This window comes from Anolis carolinensis, unplaced genomic scaffold (assembly GCF_035594765.1).
Source record: "Anolis carolinensis isolate JA03-04 unplaced genomic scaffold, rAnoCar3.1.pri scaffold_15, whole genome shotgun sequence".
NCBI lineage: Eukaryota > Metazoa > Chordata > Lepidosauria > Squamata > Dactyloidae > Anolis > Anolis carolinensis.
Window position 1 is genome coordinate 13682515 of NW_026943826.1, and position 12123 is coordinate 13694637.

The 12123-nt window shown below is 45.3% G+C and overlaps 1 protein-coding gene across 4 annotated transcripts in view; it reads left to right on the forward strand.

Annotated features, from left to right (window-relative positions):
* nphp4 (nephrocystin 4) overlaps positions 1 to 12123 on the forward strand; it is a 231594-nt gene that overhangs the window by 90816 nt on the left and 128655 nt on the right. For 2 of the 4 annotated variants that reach the window (XM_062965716.1, XM_062965719.1), the window contains one exon: positions 5154 to 5278. The gene's annotated coding sequence lies outside the window, so the exon portion shown is untranslated. Of the gene's footprint in view, positions 1 to 54; positions 2371 to 5153; positions 7673 to 12123 lie in introns of those variants that run through there. The other 2 variants (XM_062965717.1, XM_062965718.1) reach the window with 2 other exon arrangements.

Consider the following 12123-nt stretch of genomic DNA (forward strand, 5'->3'; position numbering starts at 1 on the left):
CCTTCGACAACATATTCCCATCGTCTCAAAGGACACTTTCGTTTTTCCGCACAGAAACACCGGGCTCAACCAGAAACTTCCCGTCCTCATCCTCGGAGGCTTCACAGGCTTCAACGTTGCTTGTTCAGGACAGAATCCAGAAGGACTCAAGGATATGATTCCCTAAATCCACACTCAATCAACTTAGAACTTAAAGCAAAATAAAGACGGAGAAATAATCCCAATAGCATCACTGTTTAAGCTACCTTTAGGGATGTTTAATGCAATTTATTTTGGCACTCCTTGGGCTAAACGGTTGCCTCCTATTGACTCAATAATCAATACTGAAAGTTTATATCAGTCGAGGCTGCTTCCTCCCTAACGCCATTGGACATTAATCAGGCTCGTTCCCACACACTTTTAACCAACGAAGAGCAATCATTGCAATTTGGAGAGAAAAAAGAATAATAATTTTTTTGCAACCGGCCAAAGAGCGTGATCAATGCTTTCTGTCCCGGGAAAGTTGGAGTGGATTGTCACTTTCTGACGGAGGATATTATCTCGGGCCGAGAGGGTAAATGAGCAAAATGGCTCGAAGATCTAAGAAATGATAGTAATTATAGGAACAAAATTGTTATTAATGTACTAATTTACTTGGGAGGCAGACTTCATGTAATTACAATTTAGGATCAAGATAAGGTTAATGCATTTACCTTCCCTGGTATTTATAGGAAGCCTAAGACGGATTCTCCTCCGTCGAATCGGGAGAATTATAATTGCTTGTTGTGCTTTCCTCGGGTTCCCGAGGGTGAGGAATAACTTATTGGAGGAAAGATTAAATTTCCCATAAGGCCCTTTCCCCTCCCAAATGAATTTTCAGAGATTTTTCAATTTTGCAGCTCTCTCCAGGAAAGGAGATTCCGCTTGAACATTAGGAAGAACTTCCTCATTGTAGGAGTCTAAGGATCGCGGATAATGAGAGTCCGTGCCTGGTGGGGCCAGCTAACCGCCAATGTTCCTAGAAGGAGTTAAGACCCAATAGTTGAAGATAAATGATAGAGGCTTTATTCAATCTGCAAGATCGTACAATAGATGGCACTAAACCGGACAGGTGCTAGCAGATGCTTAGCTGCCAATCAAGGTCAGAGCAGATATTTTCAACACTACAGTATTACCGGCAATGTCATGTACATCGAAAACACGGGCAACAACCTATTTATTTATTTATTTATTTACAGTATTTATATTCCGCCCTTCTTTCTCACCCCGAAGGGGACTCAGGGCGGATTACAATGAACATCTATATGGCAAACATTCAATGCCAACAGACAAACAACATTCAGTTTTAGACAGACACAGAGGCATTTTTTAACATCTTTCCAGCTTCACGGTTCCGGCCACAGGGGGAGCTGTTGCTTCACCATCCATTGGTGGCTGTTCTTCCTCTTCTTTTTCTCGTGAGCAGTTTTATGTAGATTAGTTAAATTAGCCTCCCGCATAAAGCGTACCTAAATTTTCCCTACTTGACAGATGCAACTGTCTTTCGGGGCTGCTAGGTCAACAGCAAGCCGGGGCTATTTTTTTTTTAATGGTCGGAGGCTTAACCCGACCCGGAACTCATGATCTCTCGGTCAGTAGTGATTTATAGTAGCTGGTTACTAGCCAGCTGCGCCACAGCCCGGCCCCAAGTTAGAGGAGGAAAAACTGTCGGCGAAAAAAGTTGGAAGAGCTTTTTTTTCATTTTGTGTGAGAACAGCTTATTTAAGCCACAGAGGCCTCGTTCCTGTGGCGAGTTGAGGCGTGGAAAGCCTTTAAAAGCACATCTCTTACGTAAGAGCCCCCGCTATAAGCTCATTGCCATTAATTTTCCATACTAAATACATTCGTAATGAAATCTCCGAAGGAGCGAGGCGAGGCTGGGGCCGGCCTTCTCCTCCTCGGGGAGAAGAACGGGAGAGGGAGCGGGGCTGAGTGCTTTCGCATCTCCTGGGTCGGGATTGAAAGGTGGCCCCGGAGAAACCTCTCCCAGGTTTATGCATCAATAAATTATTGAAGCAAATTACTTGGACGGCTGGAAACCGCCGGGTTGTTTCAACAAGTGTGGATGGAGTCATAGAATCCTAGAGTTGGAAGAGACCACATGGTCTCGGATTCAGGTTTTCACCCAAAATATCCGGAGGATTTAATCTTCGCCGTTGCAATATATACAAATGAGGATTCACAGATCCTCATTCTTTGCAAACAATCAGAGTCATTGGATAGTCATATACACAGAGTCACAGAGGAGAGAGAAAGATGGATTCGTTCATCTTCCTTATATAGCACCCTGCTGACAGAGGTTATGAATCAGCCATTAACACAACTATATACAGTAGAGTCTCACTTATCCAAGCTAAACGGGCCGGCAGAGGCTTGGATAAGCGAATATCTTGGATAACAAGGAGGAGGGATTAAGGAAAAGCCTATTAAACATCAAATTAGGTTATAATTTTACAAATTAAGCACCAAAACATCATGTTATACAACAAATTTGACAGAAAAAGCAGTTCAATAGGCAGTAATGTTATGTTGTAATTACTGTATTTACGAATTTAGCACCAAAATATCACGATATATTGAAAACCTTGACTACAAAAATGGCTTGGATTATCCAGAGGCTTGGATAAGCGAGGCTTGGATAAGTGAGACTCTACTGTATTACTATTAATATATATTAATACTAGCTGTGCCCGGCCACGCGTTGCTGTGGCGTTGTCTGGTGGTGTTGGTGAGAAATTGTTGAGGTAGTGGTAGTATTGAATGTCTGTTGTATGGTTGTCTTTATGTTTAGTATGCACACTGAAGTGGATTATATGGCAGTGTGGAGTCAAGATAATCCAGTTCAAAGCAGATAAGATTCTAAATGGGTTATATAGCTGTGTGGAAGGGCCTTGAGTCTACACTGCCATATAATCCAGTTCAAATCTGATAATCTGTGGAAGAGGCCTAAGTGAGGCCTAACTGTGCCTGTCCCCTGGGCTGAGTAGGTTGCTAGGAGACCAAGTGGGCGGAGCTTAGCCTTCAAACTGGCAGCAATTGGATAAAAACTATTATTCCTCTCCCTGTAATTAGGGCTTTATTTTTCTTTTCTTTTTGTTGTATCAACCTAGAGCCGTGAATGATGGGTTTTGTTGTCAAATTTCGAGGTTGGGGAGGCCTGTAGTTTTGTTGTTTTGTCCGCTGCCCTGATGCCATCACTCTTTTATATATATAGATTATGGTTATAATATGGTTATTATGTCACTTCGTCACTGAGACAATCCATTCCTCAGCTTTTGCGCGGATCACAACATCTCTAATCACCTCCCATCGTACTTATTTTGAGCACGAGTTGACTAGTGTACCATTGTAGTCTCTCGCATTATATGCCACACGGAATGAATCAGACCATCGGACAACCTTGCGAGTACCATCTTGACTTGCCATTATATTTATCAATTCACAATGTTCTCCATCAGAACAAAATTCCCAACTTCTTCTGTACGGCACAAGCTACAAGTAGCATTCCAGCCGAAAGGTTTGAAGCATATTACAAGACGGATTTCCTTTAGGACCGCCCTCTTTCTGGATTCTCTATGGGTTTTAGGACTCTGAACAATGGGGAATAGGTAACGCTGTGGCTTTGCTTAACGGGATTGCATTCGTTAACGTGCCGGGGGGGGGGGGGGCTCGTTTAGCCGAGCAAGGCTTCCTGCAAGGCCGGCGAGCAAAGAGGCCGAGGGAGCAGCGAGATTGGATCCAGGTAACCTTTCGTGCAAAAACAGACATGTTTAATAAGGTTATACGAGGCCTTCAGGAGTCGGCAACGGGGATGTCAGTGTGACCTTTGAATAATTTATACAGAAATCGCTTTGCGAGAGTAATTGTCTCGAGTCAGACAACTTGCCCCAGAGACAAGATTCAGACTTCACAGCCTTGGAAGAAGAAGTCGCCGGGAAGAAGGAAGGGAGGGAAATCTGTGCCGATGTGACCTACAAGTAGCGGAGGATAACATGACTGCTGCGGCCCAGAAGAAAGAAGGACTGAAGTTCCTCCTTCTCCTCCTCCTCTTCCATCTCCTGTTGGTTGGACTGGATGGCCCATGAGGTCTCTTCCAACTCTACTATTCTATGATTCTATGATTCTATGGTGTTGTTCTTCTTCTTCCTCTTCCTCCTTCTCCTGTTGTTGTTGTTCCTCCTCTTCTTCCATCTCCTGTTGGTTGGACTGGGTGGCCCATGAGGTCTCTTCCAACTCTACTATTCTTTGGTGTTGTTCTTCTTCTTCCTCCCCTCCTCTTCTTCTTCCTCTTCCTCCTTCTCCTGTTGTTGTTGTTCCTCCTCTTCTTCCTCCTCCTCTTCCATCTCCTTTGTTGTTGTTGTTGTTCTTCTTCTTCTTCCTCCTCCTCCTCCATCACCTGTTGTTCTTCGTCTTCTTCTTCTTCTTCTTCCTCCTCCTCCTCCTCCTCTTGCATCTCCTGTTGTTGTTCCTCTTCTTCTTCTTCTTCTTCTTCTTCTTCTTCTTCCTCCTCCTCCTCCTCCTCCTCCTCCTCCTCTTGCATCTCCTGTTGTTGTTGTTGTTGTTGTTGTTGTTGTTGTTCTTCTTCTTCTTCTTCTTCTTCTTCTTCTTCCTCCTCCTCCTCTTGCATTTCCTGTTGTTGTTGTTGTTGTTGTTCTTCTTCTTCTTCTTCTTCTTCTTCTTCTTCCTCCTCCTCTTGCATCTCCTGTTGTTGTAGTTGTTGTCGTTGTTGTTGTTGTTGTTCTTCTTCTTCTTCCTCCTCCTCCTCTTCCATCTCCTGTTGTTCTTCTTCTTCCTCTCCTCCTCCTCCTCCTCCTCCTCCTCCTCCTCCTGCTCCTCCTCCTCTTCCTCCTCCTCCTCCTCCTCCTCCTCCTCCTTGTCCTATTCCTCCTTCTTCCATTCGACTTGGTCCCAATGGCCCCAATGTGGTCCTAATTCCAGACGAGAGGGAGAGAGGTATGCCTTGACATCTTCCTCATCTCATGTCTTCCATCTCCCTCCCTCCACCAGCCGTAGATCTTTAATACCTTTCCCTCCTGCCTCCCATCCCCGCACGGAGAAGGGATTAAATAAAAAGTGCATTAGTGCATTCTTCTCATGGCTAAGACCTTGTTCTCCGATGGTTTGTTTTCTTGCAGCCGGTTCGATATAAACAGCAAAACCCTGTTCCAGTCCATTTACCTCCTGCCACGGGATGCCAGGAAGGAGCGATCTTCACAGCGGAGGCATCACAAAGAAGTGCGAGTTCAGGGCTGTTTGTGAGGTACGAGTCACCCACCTAGACCTTGTTACTGTTTACAGAGATGGAGGCAGAGAAACTGTTGCCCACACCGGCTTACTTTGGACCAAAATAAAATACTCATAGAATTAAAATTACACTCGGCACTAAATATGCTCCCCAACTCTCCCCAGCAGCATGCCCCACATCTGGTTTAGTCCATCCGTTTTCCCCACAGAGAATGATTGGCACTGCATTCCAGCCCAGAACTGTCTCTGCTGGACCCTATTCCTTCCAAACATGTGGTTCTCGATCAGTCACCGGTGCCAGATGTGCCCCGTTGTAAAGTTACAAGTGTTAATTACGTTCTAATGACTTATTAGAAGAGGCCCGGCTTCTTGGCGTGGAGCGACGTTGAAACGCGTCCAAGAACAGAGAGAGCTCAGGGTGGCAAGAGTCGAACAAACAGCTTTTCCTGGCAGCAGGAACCTTCCAAGCTTCTTCTCCCAGAGTTCCCAGTTTCTACTTCTCTTCTGGTCGAAATGGGCATCGCAGAGAAGTCGGGAACAATGACAAAGGCAACTAAATGCTCTCAATACTCTAAAAGAGTTCTCAAACTGTGCTCTGTGGAGGGCTCCATGTCTTCCTCTTCTTCTTTCTAAGCTATTGTCCTAATGGAGGTTGAGCACTGTGACTGTCGTTTCCACAGGGCATCCTAAAATCTCAGATTGGCGGCACTCATGTCTTCGCTGATAATAATAATAATAATAATAATAATAATAATAATAATCTTTATTTATACCCCGCCACCATCTCCCCAACGGGGACTCGGGGCGGCTTACATGGAGCAATACAATACAATATAACAAAATATAAATAGAAAAACAAATCAAAACACATTGAACAACAAATCAAAACACATTGATGGTGTCCATCCATCTTTTCTTTGGCCTTTGTCCACGTAGTCGCCATCATGCAATCTCCAAATGCAGTGCTGTAGTATATCCACCCATCTATCTATACATCCATCTATACATCCATCCATCTTCTTTCTATGCTATTTCCCCAATGGAGGGGTGAACATTGTGACTGTTGTTTCCACAGGGCTTTGTGTTGGGTCTCCTCAGGTCTCAGGTTGGCAGCACACATGTCTCCATTGATGGTGTCCACCCATTGTCCACATGGTCGCTGTCATGCAATCTCCAAATGCACTGCGCTTTGTGCTCCTGATGTTGGTTCTCTTCTTTTAAAACATGCTTTTGCTCGAGACTTCTGAATCTTTCATGCAAAGTGGAGGAAGAGTTTGAGGCACGAAGAGAGGAGCGAATAAGTGAACAAGCCGCTATCTGCAAGAAAGCCAGATTAGGGAGCATTAGGCCTCCTCCGTGATGAATTCCTTCTCCTCTCGATCAACCCGTTCTTGCATCCGAGGTCAGCGGAGATCAGAGATCGCTGCAGAAGATTGACCTCTCCGTCCAACTGCATTTCCTCCAAAGGTGATTCTCTAACCGGCGGAGCAGTTCTCTTTTTTTTTTTTTTTTGCGAAATTCATGAGATTTGCATCACGATTGCAAGGGCTCACAATCCTCTTTATTTCTGCGGCACACATGTCAGGAATTAGAGAGTTTGCAAGGGTAATGAAGCACGGAGCAGCGAGCGAGTGAGAGAGGGAAGGAGGGATCGAATCTCTTAATGCCATTACGTAAGGCCTTGTTTCAAACCTTACCCTCCTTTCTTTCGCAAAAGTTGGGCCCGAAATATCTCAGAGAAGGATCTTGGGGTGAGAGGTCACAACGGATGAGAGTTTCCCCCTGAGTTTTATCAGAGATTGCTGTTTTTATTAGTTAGCCATAATCCGAGATATTTTACTCGAAACCAGATGTGTCAAAACTCCATAATTTTGTTCACTGCGTCTTGGAAATTCAAGCAACTCAAAGCCTTGGGGCTTAAACAGAGAGCTGAGCAAACTTCCTGACCATAAGTAGGTGGAACTCTCTGCCTTGGAGTCCGATGGAGGCTCGTTCTTTGTTAAACAGAGGCCAGATAACTATCTGTTTGAAGGGATCGGATTGTGTCTTCTTTTATGGCAGAAGAAAATTGTACTGGATGACCCTCAAGACCCCTTCCAACTCTAGGATTCTATGATGCTGGATTGACCCAACTGTCCATGGGGCAACTGTTGGATTCCCATAAATTGAGTCAACCGGGTCTAAGGGAGACTATTCATTCTTGAATGTGTCTCATCACTGGTAAGAAAGAAGCAAGGAAGTGTTGGATTGTGGGTGAATTTCCCAACCAGAAGGCCTGACACAAATGAGAGGGACTTTGCAGCCATCCGTACTCCTCTCACCTGTATCTAGAAAAGACCACCAAGAGAATCCTGAAAAGAAAGAAAGGACAACATATCAGAAATGGCAGAAACAGAGCGAGGGAAGGAGAGAGAGAGAAGAAAACATTCTCTGTGGAAATTAAAAATGAAAAAAGGGGAATGCCCTCCGGGTGGGAATTGATAGGCAACCGGGGAAGGATGAGGAACACGAAGCTCCTCTCCCGCTGCCATCTGCGGAGTTCGCAGCCTGCGGATGCTATGACAACCGCAATCTGGGGAGCTTTGTGGAGCGGGGCTGAACACACAATCTGCTTCACACATTACACAGGAACAAACGGGGAATGCGCCGCGAAGGGCAGGCAGCTCCGTTGAGGAAGGCATCTGCTCGCTGCTTCCTTCACGTCAGGGGTGATCACAATCATGTAGACTGGGACCAGAAGTGTTTTGAAATTTTTCCGTCCTGATTTTGGAATACCTGTATTTGCCCTCTTGGGTTTTCATACACATCTTAGCCTGAATGTAATTTAAGGGCCTCCAAAGAAGGAGGAGGACGAGTAGTAGTAGTAGTAGTAGTAGTAGTAGAAGACGGCTATGTAGTAACATTTGACAGCCTCCAAAGAAGGAGTAGTAGTAGTAGAAGAAGACGGCTATGTAGCTACATTTGACAGCCTCCAAAGAAGGAGTAGTAGTAGTAGTAGTAGTAGTAGAAGAAGACAGCTATGTAGCAACATTTGACAGCCTCCAAAGAAGGAGTAGTAGTAGTAGTAGTAGTAGTAGAAGACGGCTATGTAGCAACATTTGACAGCCTCCAAAGAAGGAGTAGTAGTAGTAGTAGAAGAAGAAGACGGCTATGTAGCAACATTTGACAGCCTCCAAAGAAGGAGTAGTAGTAGTAGTAGTAGTAGTAGTAGAAGACGGCTATGGAACAACATTTGAAAAATGTTATGTTGCTGGTCTGAAAGTGTTATTCCTATTTCACTGTTCAGTCCTTACTTTGAAAGGAGTTGTCCTACTCCAGAAACTTGGTTGACTGTGTTGAATTGGTTGAGACTCGATGATGAGAGATTCCTTGGAAAACTAGAGCAAAATGTGCTATATCAGGATGTCCTCCTGCAAACACAAAACCTTTACGATTTAAGTCATTAGAACCCACGACTCCATTGAGTCCTAGTCTCCAGGGCGAGCAGGAAAAATGGTTACATTTGGACCCAAATGATGTGATGCTTCCAAGTTAGCAACCAACGCTTGGTACCTTTGCCAAAGGAGTCATTTTCATATCGGTGTCATGTGATATCTCCTAGATCAGTGGTTCTCAACTTGTGGTCCCCAGATGTTTTTGGCCTACAACTCCCAGAAATCCCAGCCAGTTTACCAGCCGTTAGGATTTCTGGGAGTTTAAGGCCAAAAACATCTGAGGACGCCAAGTTGGGAACTATTGTCCTAGATGCTCCTATAACCAACCTGGATGCCATGTTTTGGAACGAGTCTGTTTCCAAACTTGGTATAGAGGGAGCCTGATTGCAGAAATCCAGTCTTGTGGTGACCATCAAGTTGTCCTCCAGATGAAGAGTCTCATGGATGATGGCTACCCAACAATTGCTCAAGGATCACCACTGAAGGAAAGCCCACTGTCTTCTGAAGGAGTCCACGTCACTGCCAAACATTGGTTGCCATCATGAAGATCTTTCCTATTACTGACCACCAAACAACTGCTCAAGGATCACCCCTGAAGGAAAGCCCACTGTCTTCTGAAGGAGTCCATGTTGCTATCAAACAGCGGTTGCCATCATGAAGATCTTTCCTATTAGAGACCACCATACAACTGCTCAAGGATCACCGCTGAAGGAAAGCCCACTGTCTTCTGAAGGAGTCCATGTCACTGTCAAACACTGGTTGCCATCATGAAGATCTTTCCTATTAGTGACCACCAAACATCTGCTCAAGGATCACCGCTGAAGGAAAGCCCACTGTCTTCTGAAGGAGTCCATGTCATTGTCAAACACTGGTTGCCATCATGAAGATCTTTCCTATTAGTGACCACCAAACAACTGCTCAAGGATCACCGCTGAAGGAAAGCCCACTGTCTTCTGAAGGAGTCCGTTTTGCTATCAAACAGTGGTTGCCGTCATGAAGATCTTTCCTATTAGTTAAAGTCTAATTGGGTCAAACAAAACATGGCTCGTGGCTTGACGGCCTTTGCCGTCGCGTGCATTATTAGAGCGGCAACAGTTGCCAGTCCTTGGCCGCACGCCTCGATGCCCTGTGCTCTCGCAACATTGTCAAGAGCGAGCCTGATCCACGGGATGAATAAACGGGACTCGGGGACGTCAGCCAGGACCTGGTCTTTCTCCCTCTTGGTCTCCCTTTGGAACGACTGCCTCGGCCAAGCCTTTTGTGCGAAGCCCCGATGCCGCACAAGAGGCCTTTTGTTTGTGGCAACAATACAGACACCAGGCCGAGCTTGGCTTTGAATTGAGCTAATGTAAGTCATTTGAAGTCCAAAGCGCTTTCCCCGCCAGTGGGCTTTGAACATGGAAATGTGGTCTCTGCAAACAACACAGGGCCAGCGCAGATGGCATCGAAGAGCGGGGCACCGAAGCAGGCCGTTGGGTTGTCATTGTTAACAGCACACAAGAGACACGGATTGGAGAACGTGAAAGGGATCAGAGCGGGATTCGGATAGAAGCCAACCAGGCCTGTCTTTCAAATCTCACCTGTGACTGAAACTCAAAAGGCCTTCAAATTAGAAGCTGGAAGCTACAGCTTCATTCTGTGTTGGGTCTTTTAACTTAAAACACCTTGAAATGCCCTCTGACCTCGTCAGGGAAATAAGACTGGGACTCAATGGAGCCATGGGTCCCAATGACAAGGATGGAGGTTCCACCTGAATGTTAGGAAGAACTTCCCGACTGTAAGAAGAGGTTAGATAAGGAGGATGAAAGAATCCATCTTCTTCTCTCCTCTGTGACTCAGCGTGACTCAGCCCATGTCAGGTCCTCAAATAGTCTCATACAATGGGTTGTATTAGACATTTGTCTCTTATTGATGACCTATCAGCAGGTGGATATAAAAGGAGGATGAAGGAATCCATCTTCCTCTCTCCTCTGTGACTCTGTGTGAGTATCTGGTTTTGTTGTTTGTGACTATCTGATGACTCTGATTGTTTGTGAGGACAAGGAAAGTGGGTCTGCATATCCTGTTTGTATCACTTGCTGTCCAGCTTGCAGTTGTTTGGGAAGGTCATGATTTGGAAGCTATAAATCATTTCATGGACCCATCCTGCGACACAAACTCTAGGGCGTCGTGTGCTCAGGCCACATGCGATATGTGTGCATTGCTGCCTTTGAGTGTGTGCAAACTTCTGTTCTTGGCCTGCCTGATCTGCTCCGCTGTTGCCATAGAAACAGGGAGGGCTCCTTTCTCTCTCCGTCTCCTCTTCTTCCCCATTCCTCCCCTCTCTTCGTTCCCTGAGATGTCAGGAGAGCCGCGCAGGCCTCTTGATCTCGTGTGGAGGGAAAGCACATAAAAATAAAATAGAGACATCCAGCCTTTTTCCTTTCAGTCGCAGAGGCTTTGGGGAACCAGGCACTCAAATGCCGTACCAGGCAGAAGAATGAGTGACAGACAGCGCTCTTTTGGCAGGGCTGGATGGATTTGCAAGTGCCTCGAGGAGGAGGCAGAGGCGGAGGAGGATGATGATGATGATGATTTCGGCTGAAGGACACTTAGCTAAATAGTTGAGAGCTGTGACGCCTTACCCTTCTGTCCTCAACCAAACAGAAAAAAGAAAGTTCTCCCAAGCTGGTTGTTTCTGAGTTGGAGGAGTTGGAGGAGACTCCAGAGGGCATCCAGTCCAACCCATAAGACATAGAGAGAGATGGATGGATGGATGGATGGATGGATGGATGGATAGATAGATGAACCCTAGAGTTGGAAGTGACCCCAAGGGCCATCCAGTCCAACCATAAGAAAGAGGGGAGGGGGGAGAGAAGGAATCCTAGAATTGGAAGAGAAAGCAATGGCCATCCAGTCCAACTCTTGAGAGATAGATAGATAGATAGATAGATAGATAGATAGATAGATAGAGATAAGAACCCTAGAGTTGGAAGTGACCTCAAGGGCCATCCAGTCCAACCATAAGAAATAGATCGATTCCTAGAGTTAGAAGAGACCCCAAGTTCCATCAGTCTAACCATAAGAGATGGGTAGATAGATAGATGATAGTTGGATCCTAGATAGATAGATGGAATCCAAGAGTTGGAAGAGACCCTAAGAACCATCCAGTTGAACCCTTAAGAGATGATAGATAGATAGATAGATAGATAGATAGATAGATAGATAGATAGATAGATAGAGATAAGAACCCTAGAGTTGGAAGAGACCTCATGGGCCATCCAGTCCAACCATAAGAGATAGATAGATGATAGATAGATAGATAGATAGATAGATAGATAGATAGATAGATAAGATTCCCCACAGAAATAGATTCCTAGAGTTGGAAGAGACCCTAAGAACCATCCAGTTGAACCCTTAAGAGATAGATAGGTAGATAGATAGATAG